Genomic DNA, 18445 nt, shown 5'->3' with positions numbered 1-18445 from the left:
CAGTACTAATCACATAGTCCTGCTTAACTACAAAGGTGGAAAAGTGTAATGCTCTTATTCCCCTGGAAAGAGAAGAATCTCATGCAGATGAACATTACAAATTGCTACAGTCCCTCTGTTCTGGTACCTCTGTTCAGGTTACATACTCTGTTCTGTTTATTTCCTTTTGAGGTTGTTTAACTCAGGTGTAAAGGAAGAGTCACCATGGTAATGGGTAACTTGATGTGTCAGCTTGGTAGGCCATGGTACCCAGATATTTGGTCAAACATTATTCTAGATGTTTCTGTGAAGGTACTTTTTTAGATGAATGAACATTTAAATTAATAGACTGAATAAAATAGACTACAATGTGGGTGGACCTCATCCAATCAGGTGAAGGTCTTGTTAGAAAAAAACTAACCGCTCTGTAGAAAGAAAGAATTCTGCCAACAGACTCTCTTTGTACTGGAACTACAACACTGACTCTTCTCTGGGACTTTAGGCTACTCTGCAGGTTATGGACTTGCTAACCTCCACTATCAAGTAAGACAATTCCTTAAAACAAACATCTCTCTCTCTCTCTCTCTCTCTCTCTCTCTCTCTCTCTCTCTCTCTCTACATATGTATTTCCTATTGGTTTTATTTCTCTGAAGAACCCTGACTATTACACGATAAAGCCTGAGAGTCATGGACTCTCACTAGCAAGTGGTTGCATATTTTTGTACATATGCAAAAGTAAGATACTTAACATGCAATGAGTCAAGACTGCTGTATCTTTCCACTCCATTTCCATTCCAATATATATGATTTGTGGTAACTTCTGAGTATGGTTATTACTAGCTGTACCTGTGTAAAAATAGCTTCCAGAAATAGTACACTGTGCCAATTCATCCTGCATCATGACATCGAACAGGTCATATTGTATTATGAAAATGTTCTATTGTGTCCAGCATTGAGAATATGAAGGAAGTGGTGTGGAAAGCACAAGGCAGAAAATGATACATAAAAAATTATTCTAATCATCAGATATAGAAGATTCTAAGAGGAGAAGTTGTTTTTCATTGACCCCTACTCAAAATGCAAGTTCTCTGTTTTTAGGAATATAACCAAAAATTGAAAATACACAAAATTTCAAATGTAACCTAAAGCTTCTCTTTTTTGATACAACTCATGCAAAGCAGGATTAATCAGATGTCTTTCAATCTGCTCAAAGCAGAAAACTATAGCAGGATTAAAGGTACTTAAGTGGCGCGCCTGGGTGGTTCAGTCACTTGAGCATCTGACTCTTGACTTTTGATCAGGCCATGATCTCATGGTTCTTGATATCCAGTCCCACATTAGGCTCTGTGCTGACAGTGCAGAGCCTGCTTGGAATTCTCTCTCTTCCTCTTTCTCTGCCCCTTCCTTGATCATGCTCTCTCTCTCTCAAAATAAATAATAAAACTTAAAAAAAAAAAAGACAAGTCAGTATGTGAAGCTGTATGTTTTATGCATTTAGATATCAAGAATAAAAACAAAATTTGACCAATCATATTATAGAAAAAACTAAAATACCTCTTTCCTTTTTAAAATTGTAATTATCTTTGATAATACAGTTGTTGAAAGATGAAGAGGTGACCAGAAAGAATAAAGACCAAAAAAAAAAAAAAAAGAGAAAATAGTTTTCTTTTTTTCTTTAAGTTTATTTATGTATTTTGAGAGAGAGTATGAGCAGGGGAGGGGCAGAGAGACAGGGAGAGAGAGAGAGAATCTCAAGCAGGTTCCGCACTGTCAGCACAGAGCCTGACGTGGGGCTCAAACTCACAAACCATGAGATCATGACCTGAGCCAAAATCAAGATTTCGACACTTCACTGACCAAGCCACCCAGGTGCCCCAACAAAATAGTTTTCTAAGGATATATCAGCTGGTTAATTAATAAACATACCTTTTGTAGATTTAGTGATGCTTGTGATATGTCAGGTTTTTTAAAAATGTGTATTTGGTTGTGATTTCTTTTGTCATCCTAAACATTCATTTTCTTTTTATTAAAAAAAATTTTTTTTAACATTTCTTTATTTTTGACAGAGAGAGCATGAGGGGGGGATAGGGAGAGAGAGAGAGGGAGACACAGAATCCAAAGCAGGCTCCACGTTCTGAGCTGTCAGCACAGAGCCTGATGTGGGCTCATGGACTGAACATGATCAGATCATGACCTGAGCTGAAGTCCGATGCTTAACCGACTGAGCCACCCAGGCTCCCCCTAAACATTCATTTTCATTTCTGATTTTGTATTTGTAATTTGTTTTTATTTTTTGTAAGATAAAAAATAATTACATAATTTTCAGGCCTCAGAATCCTAGATTCACCCTTCTCAGAGATCTGTTCTCTGTCAGTTAGATTCCCAGTAGTTGACTCTGTGGAGCCCCCTGCAATCCCTCTGGGGTGAGACCAGAGTAGGGGATCTCACAAAGTGACCCACAGTGCTGGGAGTGCTTGGGGGTGCTGGTTGTCCCCACAGGGCTCTCTTTTCCCAATGAAGGAACCAGAGGCTCAGGAGAGACCTCTCCATGTGGTGCTGTGCTGGCTTGGGGGAGGGGCGATGTGGTCACTTGTGTAGTGGCGCTTCTTTCCCTTCTAATGCAGTTTGCTTTGGTCTCTGTGGTGCAAGTCGTCCTTCAGCCCAAACTCCAGTGTTCTAGGAGTCCTTCAGTGGGGTTCTTGTCCATGAATAGTTGTTGGTTATTCTTCTTGCGAGGGGGAGCAAAGTCAGGAACAACCTATGTCACTGTCTTGATAATGTCACTCTCCAGAGGTCTCATTGTTGTGTCTGATAAAACCATGTCCTCTTGGGGATAACAGCTATTCTGTCTGGTCAATGTTTAATGGCCCAAGATTAAATGTTGATTTGGATCAGTCCAGGTTTAGTTGGGGAGGCAGAGATAAGCCCCCAGGGTAGAGTATCTCAAACTCCACAGAATCCTTGGTGACTTTTTGGCTGACCCTCCAGCAGGCAGCTACCTGAGTCAGGGTTTCTTTAAAGCCTGAGGTGAATCAGCAAAGGCAGGTACACTCTATTCCTGAGGCTGTAACCTGAGGGCTTCAGTGGAGAAATAAATGCTGGAGAACAGCTGGTTACACCTATGTTCCTAACTTTTTGTCCAAGCACGATTTTTTGCACCTGCTGTAATACTCCCCTCACAAGTAATGACACTGATCCTCTAAGTTTTGCTGAGCTGCTGAGGGAGAGGCAGATATCTGTAGAAATGCTTGCAGGCCATGACTGTTCTAAGGCAAAGCAAGAAAAAGGCAAGTGAGGCTTAAAAACCCGTTCTCTCCTTAAACTTTAGCATATATCAGAATTACCAGAAAAGGTTATTGAACATAGACGGCTGGCTCCTGCTTTAAGTTCCTGATTCAGCAGGTCTGGGACTAGCCTGTAATTTGTATTTCTAATAAGTTCTTTTTTAAAAGAAAATTTATTTATTATTTGAGAGAGATAGTGCAAGTAGGGGAGGGGCATAAAGAGAGGGATAGAGAGAATCCCAGGCAGGCTTGTGCCACCAGTGCAGAGCCTGACCTAGGTCTTGAACTCATGAAACCAGGAAATCATGACCTGAGCTGAAACCAAGAGTTGGATGCCCAACCCACTGAGCCACACAGGTGTCCCTGTATTTCTAATGGGTTCTGATGCAATACCAATGCTACTGGTCTGAGCACTTTACTTGAGAACCACTCTTCCAACCCACTCTCCCATTTGCTGTGTCTGGCTTTTCTCTGCCCCAGGCTACCACTACCCATCTTTTCCTGTGCAAATCAGTTCTTAGATGGCCTTCTTCCTGGGAGGAAGAAGACAGTTTGATAGTTCCTTAAAACCTTAATTGAAACCAAACGAAACCTTCCTTAAAACCATATTTTCCTCTTGCTTCTATATTTTCCCCAGGGTTTGTTTTGAAGGATAGAGACTGAAACTGGTATTATTTCACCATCTTGGCAAAACCAGAACCCACACCTTCTTTAACCCACACCTCCTGTCTCCTTAAGTTTAATATTTACCTAAAACCCTGGTGATGAATCACCCTGGTTTTCCCAGATTAAAATGAAGTAATAGAGAAAGTACCACGTTAAACTGACTATTCTTAATCAATTAAGTAGAAACATAAAGTACACCAATACTGTGGAGTCATCACCAGAAATCATGTCCAACAGATTGCCTCTATTATAGCAAGTTCCCTCTGGAAAACACATTAAAATAAAAGGTCAGCTTGATGAAGAAGGGAGTGGCAAAAGATCATGCAGAGAAAGCAGAGCAGAGCAAAAAAAGTTTCCAAAACCAGGGATTGTGAGCCCAAAGCTTATAGTTATATGAATTTTAGACCAAGAGTTTTCAAACTATTCAATGTTTCCCTTATGATTGGAAATAAAAGTCTTTAGAATCTTGACGATGCAGCAGTATTTTAATTATATATGTAGATGTTTTAAAAAATCTATTTCCTTTTAAATAATATGTATAATAACTTGCAATAAAATAGTTTATAGTCAATGACTCACTGTAAAAGAGGAAATAGATATTTATTTTTTTTAACGTTTATTTTTTTATTTTTGAGACAGAGAGAGACACAGCATGAACGGGGGGAGGGTCAGAGAGAGAGGGAGACACAGAATCTGAAACAGGCTCCAGGCTCTGAGCTGTCAGCACAGACCCCGACGGGGCTCGAACTCACAGACTACGAGATCATGACCTGAGCCTAAGTCGGACGCCCAACGACTGAGCCACCCAGGCACCCCAGGAAATAGAATATTTTTTTAAATGAAGGAAAACAAAGTGGAATAATAGAAGAAAAGAAAATTATATATTAAGTAAACTCTACAGTGAGATTGGGATCTTATCAAAGGCAAACTGTTGATCTTTCCTTGAATATCACACACACATACAGAAGTAATATGTTTCTTATCCCTAAATGTCTAATCTGTATTTTGCTTTCCAGTGGAGTCCGCTGATTGCCCTAAGCACGCCACCTACAGGATGAGGACTAAACTGCAGATTTGTACCTAAATAAAACTAAAGTAGGAAGTGATTTTATTTTTTTATTTTTATTTTTTTAGAAGTGATTTTAAACTAACAGATTTTAAACTACGTACATTTATAGAGTATACGAGCAATTTTGTGGAATTATTCTCCAGCGACCTTCTGTCCTTTTACCGCACTGTTTCAACATATAGAGGAATAGAGAACGCTGCCCTAGCTGAACAAAAAAACCTGAAATCAACAACAGGGCAGATTTAAAGGAGGCTTTTTTTTCTCTTTAAATTGGTAAGAGCTGAGGATAATTTCACAGCTCCTCAGAGGCAGCTGTTGAGAGTCACAAACACAGAGCTCAGCGCCTAAGCCTGGCTGTCTTACCCCTGCTACTCTCCAAAGGAAGCCTCCTTGCCTGTGGCCCTGTTCTCCCTGAAGAATGACTTTGAAAGATGAGTGCCAAATTACAGTAATTTAAGACTTTTTAACGATTTTCTAGTAGCAGAAAATAATCCACAATTCATCTGTAGAGCAGAGTGAGGTTAACAATTCAATCACATTTTGAATCTTTGAAGGAATCTTACTCTCCTGAAATTTGCAGAAAAAAGTCAACATGTGCTGTTTTTGCAGGATTGTTAGCGCCTGAAGTTCCTAAGGAGAGCATTGTTTAAGCTAGTTCTTTGTTCACCATATAAATTATTCCAATTCAGTGGTTCAAGAAAAATGAGCACGGTACATGCTAAACTGCAAATTCCTTAATGCAGATTTAGTAACGTAGAATCTTCCCACTGTGGTCTTGACTGTGATAAAAGTTTCCTTTGTACATGTCAGAAATGTGTGTCAAGGCATTTCGTTTATCAGGAAATGCCTTTATTTTTTAATCCGAAAAGCCAAAGAAAGAGCCTCAAATCCACAGTGAGCAGCTCTCTTTTTGAGAGTATGTTTTTATTAGGCATATGGTGACAATCCTCAGCCACAACAGAGAAAAAGACAGCTTTTGGAGGTGCAGCAAGGTTTGGGAAGTATGAAGGTGCCAGAGAAAATCACTGGAATATGTCACTTGTTTTGCAACTTTCTGTGCCCACCTTTAATTTGCAGGACTCTGTGTCCTTGGAGGGAATTATTCTTTGTGGACTCATTTCAAAAGTTTCTCTGTACACGAATGCTTCAGCTCCCCATGGTGTCATGAAAAGAGACTGAATAGGCTGTACTTTCACCTGAATAGGTGCGGAAAACAACAACAAAAACCTCTGTGATGAAAACAACAAATTGCACAGTGCCTGCTGCATTTAAGATGCCACCATTCTCTGAAGGAAGATGTTCTGAATGCTCAAGAACAATTTTGCAACATAAATAACTTGTTCACTGAGATAGCAACTATGCATATATTTTTCAGCCAGGCAGGGAATGTGTGAGTGAGAGGGATAGTGTACTCCTCTGCTTCTTCCTTCTTGGGAAACAGACAAGAAGCCCTCTGATGAAACTGCAAATTCAAAGAAAAACAGTAACTATTGTTCCATTCCCTCAGGGCAACATATCCATGTGTTAGTTAAGGATTTCTGAATCCACAGTACCTTTATTCAAAGAATGCTCAGTGTCTTAACTGACTTTCTAGTGTTGTGCATAATCAGTTGGGAAGATAATCAGTTGAGAATACAATTCAAGAGTAAAGGCTCCCATCAGAGTGATCTGGGGGTAAAATCCCACAAAGACAAATGACATTCTTGAGCTAATTCTTTCTCTTCTCTGAGAATTATGTTCCTTGTCTATGAAATGAGGCTTGACAAAGTTTTCTCTAAGATCCATTTTAGTTTGAATATGGCATCTAAGAAATCACCCCTTAAAAAGGCACAAAAAGATCACTGTAATTGCACATGATGCCATTTTCTTTTCTACCTCTGGTTTCAGGTTGAGGCAGCATTTTGGTGAGGAGAGCTGAGCCGAGTTGGGCATGCCTGTGCCTGACTATTGGTACCTCCCCCTGCCAGCTGCATAATCTTGGGAAGGTTGTCTAACAGGTCTAAGTCTCAGTTTTCCCACCTGGAAAATAGGAGAGGAAAACACCTTCTCTTATAAGGGTAGTTGTGAGGATTAAATATGTTAATCCCAGTGATGGCTTGCAAAAGAACCATGAACATGTGAATATTCATATATAACACTCCCCCAAAAAAATTTTTTTAATAACATTTTACTCTTAGAAATGCATTTACTCTTAAGGAGATCAAAGACATAGGCCCAGCCATTTTCACATTTGGCTCTCAGCATTGATCCACATGCTTTTAGATCCTTTCAGAAGCCTGTAACCATTTCAGTTTACACAATTGTTAGCAATAAAAATCGATTCTGTTCCCTGAACTTTTCTCTCACTACTATTGCTTTAGATCTTTGTTTCTCTCATCTTCACAGTGAAACAGCATGGAGAATACTATTGATTTCACCCATTATGGTAATACCAGAGAGATCTTTGATTTCATCAGGCATCCTTCATTTTATTTTTATTTTATTATTTTTTTTCAAGATTTTATTTTTAAGTAATCTCTATACCCAAACTGTGGCTTGAACTCACAACCCTGAGATCGAGAGTCACATGCTCCACTGACTAAGCCACCCAGGCATCTCACATCCTCCATTTTGAAAACAAATAGTATTCAGCAAGATTTTAATCATTCTTTTTTTTTCCCCCAGGTTTCCAAGATTCTTCATATGCTGCCTGTTTTTTTTTAAAGTGTTTATTTATTTATTTGGGGTGGGGGAGGAATGAGCAGGGGAGAGGCAGAGAGAGAATCCCAAGCAGGCTCAGCACTTTCAGCACAGAACTCGATCTCACCAACTGTGAGATGATGGCCTGAGCCACTGCCAATTTTTTTTTTAACTGAGAAGAGAAGAAACATTCCTATAAAAATTATTTTTTCATCAAGAAAAGGAGTAGGACAAAAATGTTGGAGGTCAGGTGAGGGAAAGAATAAGTCTGTGAGCAAGAAGTCTGTCTAGTGTGTCTGAGAGTGAGAAGGAGAAATTGGAAGGAGAACTATAGGCACAGAGAAGGGAACAGATTGAGAAACTAATTTTAAGCAGAATCAACTAAAGGGAAATAGAAGATTTGAAAAAAAAAATAAGAGAGTGGGCACCAAAAAGAGAAAGTCTGATAAAGAGTAAAGAGAGATAAGAAAAAATTCATAGCATTTCATGTATATGACAAATTCAAACACTTGTGAATAGAAATGCCAAGAGAAGCACCAAAGAAGGACCTTAATGAAAGATTCTCATCACCCACATGAAATGGAGATTCTTTTCCCTAAAACTTATTACCCTCTTGTACTGCTTTCTCATTCCTTTTATAATTATTATTAAGGCTAAATAATTCATCACAATATAAATATATGTACTGTTCTTAAGTATTTTCCCCTCTTCCACACCAAAGAGGTAAACCACCATTCAAATGATCTGTGCGAATTACCTAACGTGGTGTACCAATAAAATGTGCTTAGATTTCTGTGTCTATCAGTATGACACTGTAGATACCTCAAATATCATATTCCCTGAACACAAATAAAAATTATGGAAAATAAATACTAACGCATGTAAACTGTCCCCAGAGCTGGCAAGAAACTAAGAAATAAGCATTTTTGGTGACTGTGGGATCTCCCCTGCTTCACGGAGGACATTGGCTCTCATTGTCTCCCAATCCCGATGACCCTTCCCCCAAAGCCCCTCAGTGAGATGGTTTGATTCCACCACCCCTCCACTCCAAAAGAAGAAATAGGGGTGAAAAGTGAAGCGAAAGAGGGGATTTATAGAGGTAAGTAAGTGTTCACCAATTGGCTTTCACCTGGAGGCGACTGCTCACCCCTGGTGACACTGAGTTTCTGTTTTGCTGCTATCGCGGGGATAGTGGACCAAAGACGAACCCTGTTTCCTACAAGATGGGAAATGAAGAGGATTGTCTATGTGAAGCTGGGACTCTAAAGGGCTATAGCCTCAGTGCAAAGGTGAACCGCACACACAAACACAGTGCAGATGAAATCTGCCTGTTTTTGTGGACACAGGAACAAAAAGAAATCCCCCTTGATAACATGAACCAAAAAAACTGACCAAAATGATTTATAATCCAAGTGCCAAAGGGGAGATCGATCAGTAATGAACTGTTATTAGCTGTTACTTAAAAAAAAATCCATCATCTTGCCAAAATAAAGGGAGCAATGTCAAGATTGTAGAGGAGGCAGGAATATTGAAAGAAAATGTTCCTTTTATTGAAATTTGGAGACACTAAGTCCTGCAGCAGGGTATTGGCTCTTTGTATTAGTGTGTGGATAAAACACAAGGACACAAGCAGGAAATACACATTTTTGGAGGGACCAAAACTAGTTTAATTAATGCCTTGCAATGACAGAGATTGCAGGTTCTTACATGGGCGTCCATTAGATGCAAGGCTCACTGAAGGGCCTGCCCATTCATTTCTGAGAGGAAAAAAAAAAATCATCCTTTCCTGACTTCTCCATGGGAGGCATGGAATTTGAATGCCAGAGAGTCTTTATTCTCTCTTACTCTAACTTCCCTAAATCTGATCCTCCATAGAAAAAAAATGGCCATAGCAATTCCTACATTTATAGAGCATCTCTGGAGTATCGGCTCTGAAGCTGGCATTTAAATAAGGCAACAAAGAAAAGAATGAGATATGCTCTGAGCCCAGGAGGAGCTCAGTATGGGAGCAACAAGAATGTAGACTGAAGATTTAATGCATAATAGGGAAACTTGAGATGCAACAGAGGTTTGGAATGGCAAGTGTGGTAGGAAAACAGGGGGCAGAGCAATTAGTTTTGATGAAGAGTGGTTGTTTCTCAGCTGATCAGAGGAAGGTGGCCTTAAGAATAGGAGTAGAAGAATTTTGTTCAGTGAGTTAAGAAGAACAGAATGGTATTCCAGCATGAGACATAGCATGGGAAAAGGCACAAAGACATTAAAAGGACTTCATGTGTTTATGTTAAGATAAAATGTGTTACCGAGTAAATGACCCGCCGAGTTACAGAAAGAAGAGCCACCTTCTCAACCAATAAACAGCTGTGCCGTGGCTGTGGATTCTGGTCTTGTGTGGTGTGGTCAAGTTTTCCTCTATAGTGAGGGGTGGGACTGACCAAACTGATTCAGGGATACCTGTAAATGCCTGGGGATGCCTGGATGTACCTGTCTGCAAAAATTGTATTATCTATTAATTTGGGAAGATCAGGAGTGGTTCTTGGGGTTGCAATGTAGGCATGTTGACAAATCAATCTGCTCTTATTACGGGAAGGTACTTATTCACAAATGTATTTAAAATGAGTTTTTTTCTATATAAAGAAATCTGTCAAAGGCCACAAAGCGCTTGTTTTAAATTTTCTTACAATCTAGTTGAGGAACTAATGTATGCATTTATTTATTGATTCTTTCAACCAGTATTTTTGATCACTTACTGTGTATCAACTATCAGTCTGGGCGGTGAAGACATGGCAATGAAGAAGGTAGGGGATCCTGTGCACACAACACTTATTTTCTCTTGGAATCACCAAGAACTTACAAGTCTTGATATAATTAGCTGCAGCAGTTCAACAGATATGTATAAAAGACGTTCTAAACTCGATATGCACCAAGGTAATCTGGAGATTTTTTTAATATAAGACCCCAGGCCCTGATTGCCAAACATCCTATGCTTTTTAAGAAGTTCCCTGGAGAACCCTTGATAGCCATCAGGCTTAAGTAACAGTAATGTAGACCAGTGGTTCTTAAACCATCTATGGTGAAGGTCTAACTTTTTGGTCACAAAAAAATAATTCTATAAAATAATTGTATTTTATAAATACAATAAGAGATAAATTACCAGAAAAGTAAAATGCTGCTTGGACAGTTTAGCAATATCAAATTGCTACAAAAATTTGTCATTGTTGGGGTGCCCGGGTGGCTCAGTCAGTTGTGTGTCCAGTTCTTGACTTTGGCTCAAGTCATGCTCTCACAGTTCATGAGTTCTAGCCCTGCATGGGGCCCTGCACAGTCTGGGGCCTGCCTGGGATTCTCTCTCGCTCCCTCTCTCTCTTCGCCTCCACCTCTCATGCTCTTTCTCTCTCAAAATAAATAAATAAACTTAAAAAAAGTTTGTAATTGTTTGTCCCAAATTCCTGTCTTGTTCTCATTGTGGTGGACAGGTGACAGCTTGTATATCAGCCCCAGAATATTTTGAGTAGCACTGGTTTAAATGTGTTTTTGTAGTTCATAAAGTGACTCCAAATGTTGTTCATAAAGTGACTCCAATGTTGTTATGTGACCCAGGAAGAGAGTATGGAGAGAGAGAATAACTGTCTTCAAATATGCATTACATGCCTGAGGAAGGTATTATCTTAGGAACTGTAGAAATTAACCAAGTAAACACTCACTTTTGTGAGACTGGCTTCTAAATCAACCAAGTAACTGTTGAACAGAGCTCATGTTGGTACAGAGTAATTTAGATGTATGTACAAAATAAAACAGATAAGTATTTTATGTGTATTTATATAGAGTACATATTTTACACATGCCTGTGTATGTGTACGTGTGTTCTTATGCACCTGTATATCTTTTTCAGTGTATTGTGTCTGGAACTAACTATTATTGCTTCTACACAACCATACCAATATTTTACCCTCTTCTACATATACTCTTTGTAGACAGTGAAGGATGGGATATTGGAAAGGTAATTTAAAGTTGATCCATACTAAACCTTATATATATATTTATTTATTTATTTGTTTGTTTATATATCTATCTATCTATTTATCTATTTTTCTATTTATTTAAGCCTAGTGCTATGTCTTGCTTATCAGAGTTGACTGCCTCAAAAATCCCTTGGTAAGTCACTGGAGTTGAGTAAACAACTCGTTGCCTTATGTAATGAAACAACATATCAACAATGCATTTCATTACTTTATGAAACATTTTGAATATTCATGCTATTTGCAATAAGAACTTAAAAAGCAATTCAATTGCAGGAGAAGGTCATGATAAGAATGAGAGGTGGGGAGAGGTGAGGGTTGACCTCTTTCTTTGCTTTATTTCCTTTCCAAACTCTCATTGTCCTAAAAGATGACTAAGCCAATGTGTAAAAGCACCATAGAGAATACTCCAAATGGAGACATTTAGATAAGAAAGATAAGCTTAACTCCTTTAGAAAATAAAATGCCTTCTGCAAAATTTTTCATTTACTTTTATAGATTTACATTTACTCTATTCAGAGACTGAAAGGCAGAACTTCTTGCATTTCAATAGAAAAAGGATTTGTATCTGAATTGTATGATACTGGAATACAGACTATCGATTAAATATTTTCTTCTTGGTTTCAGGAAGATGTTCATTCCAGAACCTTTAATGGCTTACTTTAATGTGCACACATAATAGTATTCACATAGGGTTTAATATTCTTAGAATAACATAATAAAAACATGGATAACCTGACTCAGTGATAATGGTTTAGAAGCCATTATGGGATATTTATGACTGATAGTCCAGAAGTTGGAAGTATAGTAAAACCACGGTTTGTGAGCATAATTCATTCCAGAAACATGCTTGTAATCCAAAGCACTTGTATATCAAAGCAAATGTCAAGAACTACTGGCTCAGGTGTGATCATGTGATGTTTGTCATTATGTACAACTCGTATTTCGAGACATCGCTTGTTATCAAGTTAAGATTTATTAGAAACTTTTGCTCATCTTTCAAAACACTCACAAAACAAGTTACTTGCAATTCAAGGTTTTACGGTATTTTTCATAGAAGTGCTGGCGGTTTGGGGAAATAAAGAATGTGTTAACACACTGGGGAAGACATAGGTTAGCAATAATATAAGCATTGCCTATGGGCTAAGGTCAGAATTTGGAGAAAAGCATAACAGAGAGATTCAAGTGATATGCAAAATCAAGGAAAATCCATCTGGAAAAACACTTTTTATCTTTAAGATTAAAAATAAGGTGGGGTGCCTGGGTGGCTCAGTCAGTTAAGCATCTGACTTCAGCTCAGGTCATGATCTTGCGGTTTGTGAGATCAAGCCCTGCGTCAGGCTCTGTGCTGAAAGCTCAGATCCTGGAGCCTGCTTCTGATTCTCTGTCTCTCTCTCTCTGCACCTCACCCACTCACATCCTGTCTCTCTCTCTCTCGTAAAACTAAATAAACATTAAAAAAAAATAAAAAAAATAATCTGAAGTGTCACTTATATCAGGTTTCCAGTTGAGGAAGAGAGCCCTTTAAGCTTTACAAATCAGTGATTTTCTTTTTCATAAGCATTTTCTTATATCTAACAGTTAAAGAACAGTTAAAGAACTTAAACATTTGTATGTTAGAAGTTAAGGAACATTCTTGCCTTCATTGCTATATTATTTTGTTCTACTCCTGCATTGCTTCATTACTTTAAAAATACTGAATTTTCCTTGATTTTCTTACTATTTTAAGTGTCTCATGGGTGGGGATTCATTTCTGAAAGCAATAAAAGTTTCATTCGGTTCATAATAGAAGAACTGGTTGTGAATTACATTACCACAGCTGTTCTTGAGATGCCTGTCCATTAAAATAACACAGAATTGCCAAGAAACTCCCATTAAATCATAAAAAGAATTTTTTTAAAGTTACCATTTTGAAGGACTGACTTTGTTACTGTGTAATTCAATATGCCCAAGCATAGGTCCATTCTTCTAAATCCTGAATACATAACCCATTAAAAAATCATGACAAAGTGGCCTTGAACTAGAGACAGTAGTCCCTAAGTAATAGAAAAACCAACTGAATGCATGAGTGGTTTAAATTCAAAAATTTAAAAACAGTGAACAAAATATCTTATGCTTTCTTCTATAAAAATCTTCTCTAATGTCATATCATTTCCAAAATATAAGTACTATTACGACAAATAAAAAGTGTCAACAAAAGGATTATTCAAATGTATAACAAATTCAGACTTAGAAATTGCATCACGAATTATAAATTATTTTGGTTCTAAATGGAATCTTTGATATGGAACTTTATTTAGTGAAGCAGCCAGATGAATTGACAGTAGAAACTCCAAATTTCTACCTATGAAGGGGGTTAATAATATGCTTGGAATGGGTCCTTGAAGCTGAGCTTGCAAAACACTCTGTGATCCATCAACAATTCATGACTTGTCCACATCAAAGAAGAAGAAACAGATGATGGAAAGTTGAGGTGGGGGTGCGGGAGGTGTTAAAGACATAGGTTCCCCTGGTACATGGGGTCAGGAGAATGGAAGTGATATGGAAGGAAACTGAAAACAAAAAACGAAAATGAAGCAATCATGGTGTCCATATACTTCAGTTTTAGTTCTATACAAACTAGGTGGAGATAACCTTTTCAGCTTTAATCATTTAGGAGAAATTGGTCCAGGTAACATGGGTCTTTATAGAAATTAAATTCCTTATTAAATTTCTTAATCTTCAGGGATCATTTGAAAGACTAGTCCTGGATTTGAATTTTATTTCTCCACTTACCAGTTATGCAACTTTGAGCAAGTTACTTAACCTCTCTTGGATTCTGTCTCCACGTCTTTAAGTTAGAAATATTAACAATCAGCCCCTAGAATGGTGCCTGGTACACAAGAGGTACTCAATTCATGTGGATGAATGGATGATTGAGTTGCTTACCTCGCACGAGTATTAAAGACCTAAATAAGAGCATGCAAAATGCCTGACAACTAGTAGGGACACCACATGGATTGATTTTCTTCCCATTTTACACCTCCCACTAGTTACCGCTGCAACCTCCCTCCTGTTTTCTAATGGATCAAAGTAAAAGAAGTCAATTGTTTAAGGGAAATCTCTTCTCATTTCGGTCCCCAGAGAACATGCAACTAAGCAAAGTGGGAGAAGAGAAAGTGATAGGAAATTCCTTCCCTTTCCTCCCTATCTCCCCGCATGGAAGTAGCAAGCACAGCAGGGGGCAGAGCTATTGTCAGAAGCTTCCATGGAACCCAGCCTATCCCAATCTCTAGAGATCTCTCATGGCCAATGCTGACCAGAGATTTGGATCCAGGCTCCAGTGGCACCAAGGCACACTCAGAATGTGTAGTGACCAGTGATGATGACAAAACTTTGCTGGTAGGGCCTAGAAATAAGTTAGCAGAGGTCAACACCTAGCTATAGACTTCCCTTTTCCAACCATTGTCAAGGGTGACACCTCACAGGATCTTCAAGCCCTAAAACTCACATTCAGAGATAACTCATGCTTCCCAATAACACTTAAAATCACAATAATATTCCTGGCCCCATGTGACCATTAGAGGCAGAGAGTCTGCTGGGAATGAACCCTGAAACATGATTCTGTAGGCTCCTGATATATACTGGTCTTGCTTAAAGTCCTGAGAAAACCTAGTTTTAACACATAATGATGTACTAAAATATCTTGATATTGCTACCAAGTTTGTCTTTTTTACTGCGATAAAACTGTGTAAATGAGGAATAAAAAATATTTAACATATTGGTAACACATATTCCCCTTGACAACAGAAGGGATTAAACTCAAGTAACTGAAACCATAATGCCTTTCTCAAGGATACTGTCATCTAAAGATGATACAGAGCAAAAATTAACAAGAGGCATGCTTTCTTTCTTTCATGGAAACTGATTAAAAAAACACAGTCTAAGTCTTGCCTCCATCTGCACTGAATTTATCTTCTATGAAAGTTAGAGGTTTTTCTTGTTTTAAAGTTTATTTATTTATTTTGTGAAAGACAGAGAATGAGAGAGAGGGAGAGAGAGAGAGAGAGAGAGAGAGAGAGAGAGAGAGAGAGAGAGAAGAAGCAGGGGAAGAGCAGAGAGAGAGAGGGAGAGAGAGAATCCCAAGTTGGCTTTGCACTGTCATTGGGGAACTGGAACGTGGGCCCTAACTCACGAACCCAGGAGATCATGACCTAAGCCGAAATCAAGAGTCAGTTGTTTAACTGACTAAGCCACCCAGGTACCCTGAAAGTTAGGTTTTAATACTAGTTCCTCACTTTGGGTCAGAACTCAAAAAGAAGCTCAGCCCTGGATTCTTCGGATCTTTGTAACAACCGTGAGCAGTAAATGATATGATATTGGCTGCAAGCATATTCTAAGCACATATCAAAATAATACAAATAGAAAAAACGCTTATTCACTGGAATGGGGTGATGGTTAAGTCTGTATGGAGAAAACTAACTCTTCTGATATCAGAACAAACTTGTTAGCAACAAAATTATGGAATGAGATGGTACCTAATGAAAAAAGCCAAAAAACATGTTTCGTCTTAAATTCCAATCTCCCTTTCCTAACTCTTCTTGTCTCACTGTTTTCTTCTTCCTCTTCCATTATGTAAGTGTTTAACTGTGTCTCATCTCAGAAAAACCTTAGAATACGAGGTAAGATGGTAATATCCTCAAGGTCACTTAGGTGTAAGTTTGCTGAAAAATAAAGTGTAAAATATGTACTCCTGAAGTTTGTCTTTCAGACCAGCAGTTTAGCCACCAAAAAGCTTTCATATCAGACAAACTTCAGTTTTAATCATAAATCTTCTCCTGACTAGTTCTGTGGGCTTACCATTTTTACTTAAACTTTCTGACCCTCAATTCCCCTTTTGGAAAAGATATATGGGGAAAAACCAGTGTTGTGTGAGTTTAAATCTAAGAATACATATCTGGAGCAGTGGAGAAAATATTTTTATGTTTCAGCACGGATAGGGCTCTTTTTTGAGCAAATTTTACTGAAATTTGGCCTTGGCTAAAAGCAACCCATGGAGGTTAACTCACGACTGATTTACACAGTGAGAGAACTCAAGAGTGGGAGACTGGAGCCATCCCCCTGGATTGTGATGCTGGAAACCTTAGTCTTATCTTAACCCTGGGGAGATTTATTTATATTCCAACAGGTTAGAGAAAGAACTCAGGATCCTTTCCACTGCGCTTTTAGGGAGACTCTATCGGGAGGGAGGGAAATAGCATATATAAGAACCCACATTCATAGTTTCAGGGTTCCTCATCTAAAATACAGACTCCTTATGTATAAAGTTTTAATCTTTATTAGATAGTGCTCTCATCATATCACCCCATTTATAAGAACTGGACATAAGGGAACCATGTGGTTATTATTATAAATAATAACAGGCTCTGCTCCAGAAACTTCATGTATGCATTCAGGATAATATTTTTAAATATGGATATTTTTAATTTTTCACAAAATATAAATTATCTAAAAGAGTACTTGATGTGGGGCACCTGAGTGTCTCAGTAGGTTATGTGTATGAGTCTTGATTTTGGCTCAGGTCATGATCTCGCGTTTCGTGAGTTCAAACCTGGTATCAGGCTCTGCATTGACAGTGTGGAGCCTGCTTATTAGGATTCTCTCTCTCCCTCTCTCTCACTGTCCCTCTCCTGATTGTGCTCTCTCTCAAAACAAATAAATAAACATTAAAAAAAGTGATTTTTTTTTAAAAAAAGAGTACTTGACATATAGTTGATACTTAATAAATTACACTTTGAAAAGACTTTAAAATTTTTTTCAACCACAGAAACTTCATCTGAGATATGTAGTTTTTTTTTTTTCCCTCAGCCAGGATTTCAATATAAGATTTATAGGTGAGTTTCGTATTAATAAAATCTGACAGTCATATAGCCAGATAAATTAGGATCACTTGTTCATATTACAAATAGAGTTTTCACTTTGTGTAAACCTTTATTTCTCAAACTTACCCAGGCATAAAATTCTTAGTTTCAATGGCAAAGGCATCCTTTTTCATTTTATATACCGATACAAGCATATACTTATCAACCAACCACATTTTACATTTGCACTAAGTAACAAGTATTATACTAAGTACTTTAAAGACATTATCTTATTTTATACTTACAATCACCCAATGAGGTATTATAAGCTCCATTTGATAAGAGGGAATTAAGCAGAGGCTTAGTAATTTATAAAAAATATTTAGCTAATAGGTAGGACAGAGGTCTAATTTAATTTAGGTTGCCTGGCTTGAAAGTAGGTTATGTATCTTTTGAGGATGCCTTACTGCTTTTGGCATGTGTGGAGGTCATATTTAGAAGTTCATAAAATATCAGCTTTTATTTAAAATGTCCAACATGAATATATTCCCTTTTTGACATCTGGCTTTGTAACATATTTGGAGATGGTAAGCCACGGAAGCTCCAAGGAACAACAGAAACTATGTGGATTACATGTGCTGAATGTTGTACTCGTAGTGATGGTAGTAGTAATAATCAAGTACTAGTAATGCTAATGCTTATAGTAAAAGCAGCAATAATATTTATTAGACACCTAATATATGCCAGGCCCTGTGCTAGTTTTAAATGTTTTCTTTTAGACAGTAGTCACTATATGCTTCTCAGTTACATTTTCTCTGTTTTGCAAATGAGGAAAATGAATTTTAATGAGGCTAAGTAATCTGTCTAAGATTATATAGTCACTAAGTAGCAGAGGATGCTAGATAGAGCTAT

This window comes from Felis catus, chromosome A1 (assembly GCF_018350175.1).
Source record: "Felis catus isolate Fca126 chromosome A1, F.catus_Fca126_mat1.0, whole genome shotgun sequence".
In the NCBI taxonomy this organism is placed as follows: Eukaryota; Metazoa; Chordata; class Mammalia; order Carnivora; family Felidae; genus Felis; species Felis catus.
Note: the sequence above shows the minus strand (reverse complement) of the source record.